This window comes from Palaemon carinicauda, chromosome 14 (assembly GCF_036898095.1).
Source record: "Palaemon carinicauda isolate YSFRI2023 chromosome 14, ASM3689809v2, whole genome shotgun sequence".
NCBI lineage: Eukaryota > Metazoa > Arthropoda > Malacostraca > Decapoda > Palaemonidae > Palaemon > Palaemon carinicauda.
Window position 1 is genome coordinate 6,930,914 of NC_090738.1, and position 5,647 is coordinate 6,936,560.

The following is a 5,647-nucleotide window of genomic DNA, read 5'->3' on the forward strand; positions in this document are numbered from 1 at the left end:
CTTTGATTAAACTGGTGTTTCACTTAACCCTTTTACCCCCAGGCTCTTTGGAAATTTCCAACCCTTAACCCCCAGGGGGTTATTTTTTTCCCAGCACATTTTGCAGTATATTTTTTTTAAATTGCTCTAACAGCCTTAATTTTTGTCATAGAGAGATCAGGTTGGTCTCATTCTCTTGGAAAATGCCAGAAGTTTTGTCCTGTTTTTTTTTTTAACTATATAATTACCAATATACTAAAGTATATACTAAAGTATAGGTTGGCGTCTGACACTCACCACCTCAAATTCATCCTTGGCTTGGGTCCCATATAGACTACAGTAATTGGTCCGGTGGGTCCTTGTGCTGAGTCCAATTGGACTTCAACTGCCACTGGAGCGATCGTATGTGGTCGGTCATTGGTTACCATACTTTCCAGGGAGGACAGGTGTCCTATTAGACGTAGCCACTGCCGAGCTGGAAGGGTCTCTCAAGTAAGAAGGTATTTGCTACCTTCTTTAGTCTTTGTATCCTGTCGTCGGACGGGAGTACTTTGCCAAGCCTGGTGTCTAGAAGTTTCTTCTTCTACAAGTGTTGATAATTTTTTTTTCAAGTTTGCATCATCAGTTGGCTTGTCATCTTGCATTAAAAAATCTAAATCATTTTCACAATCAGTCACTAAATCCTGAAACAAAAGGCTTGTTAGACACTTCTGACACCAGCTCCCTTTCTTTGGCTTGCTTTTATATTTCATTTTCAAATATATTAGCCAACATATTCTGATTGGTAAACTTTTCATTAGTTTTTCACTCATGATTTCAACATTTTGGCCAAGCAATAGTGTTCTTATCCTATGTTTGAAATGTACAGGATTTAGATAAAAGGACTGTTCATCTGCGATTCAGCCTTTGAATTAAAATATATTTAATGCCAAAATTGTTGTTCACCATATCGAAAAGTCCAAGTATCACCCTTTTCTGAAATCTAAATGCACTAGTTTTAGAGATATGGCTTTTCATTTTACTCATGCAGTCTGTCACTTTATTAGTATATTTGTTTGTTGTTCCATGTGCATTCCGAATCCACTGCACATTTGCAAGTTTCCAAACTTATGATTTGAATTCATGACATCAAACCAGTCACTTATGAGAGATATGAAGTCAGATGTTGGTTTTCAGTTTTCTGTTTGCAATAAACCTTTCTCACCAAGATAACTAAGAGCATCAGCACATGATTTTGATAGTAACTGCACAGCATATTTGATTTGTCTTTGTTGCCCAGTAAGACACAAATGCATTTCATTCATTTTATATGCTAAGCCATATTCTGATTTACTAGAATTAGTCATTTCAAAAATACTAGAATCTAGATACATTCTCCCCATTTTCTAAATGAAAACCTGAATCAAGTAGGTTGTTTCTTAAAAACTTAATAAGATATGGAACTTCAGCACAGACAAATATTTGTCTATTAGCAGCAGGGTTCTTGGAATAAATTTTATTTTTCAAGCGATCAATGCCCAGCTCATTCCTCATATGTTCAACGATTCCATATCACTGACCACAGCAACAATTGCAGTACCTACTGTATTGCTTTGGCATTCATTGTTACAGATAAAGTCTTTGTCACTTGTGACTGATCAACATACATACATACATATACCAAGGCACTTCCCCCAATTTTAGGGGGTAGCCAACATCAAACAAATGAAACAAAAAAGGGGACCTCTCCTCTCTACGTTCCTCCCAGCCTGACAAATGACTCGACCGAGTTCAGCTGGTACTGCTAAGGTGCCACAGCCCACCCTCCCCCATTATCCACCACAGATGAAGCTTTATAACGCTGAAGCCCCTACTGCTGCTACCTCTGCGGTCATCCAAGGCACCGGAAGAAGCAGCAGAGCCTACCAGAACTGCATCACAATCGCTCGCCATTCATTTGTGACGCAGTTCCGGTACGCTCTGCTGCTTCCTCCGGTGCCTTGGATGACCGCGGAGGTAGCAGCAGTAGGGGATTCAGCGTTATGAAGCTTCATCTGTGGTGGATAACGGGGGAGGGTGGGCTGTGGCACCCTAGCAGTACCAGCCGAACTCGGTTGATCAAAGTCATAATATATGAGTGTTAGGCAGGTCAAAATGATTGAGGCTTGGTGCAGGTGACAAGCCAGGCTGGTGAGTCATCAATAATCCCCTGTCTGTACGACCTTCACTGAGTGGGCCCTGGGCTTGAGTAATATTGTGAGTGTACTACAGGTATATATTTTTCATGTAAAATTACTACTTTTATGAAACCCCTAATATTCAAAATACTTCTTTTCCAAAGCCTGGTTTTTTATTGACATTTATCCTGAAACTAAAAATTCACCATTGTATTTCCTTTCTGTAAGCTTTTGCTTCTAGTATATGGAGGCAGTGTGAAGGTTTAAAAGTTGCTTATGATTGGCAGAGGCAAGGGATAGGACAATGCTCTAGAGACTGGCCATATACACAGTACATATGATCAGCGCCCAAGCCTCCTTTATCAAGCTGGGATCAGGGATGGCCCGGCAATGGCGTGCTAAAGACTAAGCAGTTAAACCTATTGGCTTCCCCAAACCCACCATCCTTAGCTCACAAGGATGGTGAGGTTACAGCAACCAAAGGAACTAACGAGTTTGAAGGCACTCGAACCCCCGTCTGGTAATCACCAGGCAAGGACGCTACCACCAGCCAACCCCAGTCTAACAGAGTGCCAGGCAGGGACATTTCCCATTGGCTACCAAAAACCCTCAGCTTGGGTATGCAGCAGCCCCTATGACTTTTCAGTCTCCTCAGCAATCTCGCATGTGTATTTTTTGTCCTCCCTTCAGGTTCTGGTATAATTAAGGTTATTAACGACAATAAGGGATATCTTCTAGAATCGTTAGTAATTCCTGTGAGAGTTGTTCATGGGAGTTGTTTTTGATTGATCATGATCCTCATTCACTTTTTGTCTCCTGGCAGGATAAATATTCTGATAAAATAGGTGATAAACAAGTTCTGTTCTGGCCACAAATGGAATGTGTTACACATTTGTGGCCTGTTATAAAATTTTCTTAGAAGGTTGCCGTACACACCAATCTTCTTAGACAACCAATATCAGAGGCGATTCAGCCAAATCCATGCATGCTACATCTTAAGTCATGGAGACTTTGCATCATTTTCACAAAAACAAAGGGTTTTCATGGCTCTCTAGATTGTCTATCATATGTTTGAAAAGTCAGTGTACAGTACCATATTAAAGACAATGGAATTTTTACTGTATTTTGATTGCTAAAAATCTATAAATTTATCAGTGACTAAGAACTAGTTTGGATAGTATATTTCTGGGCTCGAACCTGTGCCGCCCAGTGAATAAGCTCCATTTAGCACTTATTCTTAGGTAATTTACTGCTAAATATACCAGAGAAAAAATGTAAAGGAGTGCTAGGTTAACTAGCTCGCTCACCTATTGGTGTCGGTATAAAATTGGGCGTATAGTCCAGAGGTCCCGCACTATTTAGATTTATCCACGACAGAAACCCCAATAGAGGAGAGCCGTTCAACCTCACTCGGTACTACTAACAATGCATCCGCTCAGAACTCAACTCCTTTTAGCACGACGAGTATAGTAACCCGCATTTTTGTTGTGCTCTCGATTTTGGTTTATTTTCCATTGAATTATGGCTTCTTCGTCGGTTTCCCAGGAGACACCGTCTAAGTTAAGTACCAAGCAGGGTTTTACTGTGTTTTGAGCAACCTAGATCGTTTAATATTTATATTATAGGAGTTTATTCTCTTCGTTCATTTCGATCTTGCTTGATTTCACTACAGTTGGTACTCCTGTTTTTGAGAGCTTTTAAGTTTCACTTGCGGTGTTACTATGTGTATTATTTTTATTATCAAATATTATTTGTTATTGTGAATATTAATTATTTAGCGTTTAGAATCCTCGTGGTTCAATTTTAGGGCCGATATCATTTACGTATCGTTATGGCTGCCGACCTTCGTGCTAGGCGGCAATGTTATTTTTAGCCATCAGGTGTGTCTTTTGTGATTTAATTATTATGTTGCATACCTTGCCCCAAAATTTTCTATGTGTTTATTCATATAAATTTTAACGCTATTATTATTATAATGAATATTTGTGCCATTACTCCGTTTGATCTGTCTGGTTGGGGATCGTCAGTTGGTAGCCCTGCTGCCTCGTTTCACGTGATCCTCCCCCACGCTCCCCCTCTAGCTAGGTGGTCGACTAGGCTTCTCCCCCCTCCACTAAGGGACCGTTGCCTTCCCTCCTTTTAGAGGGGGTAGTTCAGTGTTTATGGACTTTGTCCTCCGGGTGGCCCGGCGAGTTCGTCTCTGTCTAGTCTGGTTGGCCACCGGTCAACAGAGTTGGATCCCGGTGCACCCTATTTTATATTCACTTATCACACTGGTTTATGTTATATGAAACCCTCTGGGTTCCGTTGGCGGTTCTTATCTACAGTTCCGCCCCCCTATTTAATTTATAACAGTTCCTATGATGATTATATGACAGATCACTACCCCGGAGTTCCTATACGAATTGGTTTTGGATACTTTATTTCCCGGCCCGGGTCTTAGCCTCGCCCCGGGAAATCAGACACCCTGTGTCTTAAATTTTTGTTGTTGCATCCTTTTTATACTCCCGGCTCGACCGGAATGGATGGCTATACTGTAGTCTAAGCTAGACTTTTGTTTAGGCCGGGTCCTCCGGACCCGCCCCTACTTGAGAATAGTACAGTTAAGCCCTAATCTTGTGTTAGGCTTATGTTAGGCCCGGGTCCTCCGGACCCGCCCCTACTTAAGAGAATTACAGTTTCTCATATACTATTTACTTTAGTCTTAAGCTAGACTTATGTTTAGGCCGGGTCCTCCGGACCCGCCCCTACTTAAGAATAGTACAGTTAAGCCCTAATCTTGTGTTAGGCTTATGTTAGGCCCGGGTCCTCCGGACCCGCCCCTACTTAAGAGAATTACAGTTTCTCATATACTATTTACTTTAGTCTTAAGCTAGACTTATGTTTAGGCCGGGTCCTCCGGACCCGCCCCTACTTAAGAGAATTACAGTTTCTCATATACTTTTTACTTTAGTCTTAAGCTAGACTTATGTTTAGGCCGGGTCCTCCGGACCCGCCCCTACTTAAGAATAGTACAGTTGAGCCCTAATCTTGTGTTAGGCTTATGTTAGGCCCGGGTCCTCCGGACCCGCCCCTACTTAAGAGAATTACAGTTTCTCATATACTATTTACTTTAGTCCTAAGCTAGACTTAGGTTTAGGCCGGGTCCTCCGGACCCGCCCCTACTTAAGAGAATTACAGTTTCTCTTATACTATTTACTTTAGTCTTAAGCTAGACTTATGTTTAGGCCGGGTCCTCCGGACCCGCCCCTACTTAAGAGAATTACAGTTTCTCATATACTATTCTTTTTATAGATGGTGCATTGTCAGACGACAGCCTGTGCAGCTGTTCTACATCAGCCCTGCGGCCATACTATCTGTCGGTCTCACGCCCTCTGCGGTGTGCAGCTGGAGGACGTCGTGGTATGGCACCCGGATAACTGTGTGGTCTGTTTTGACCTCGTTACCACCCTTGGATCTGACTCGGTGAGTCCCGTTGGCTATGTTGCCTTCTTATTTATCTTACCTTTTTT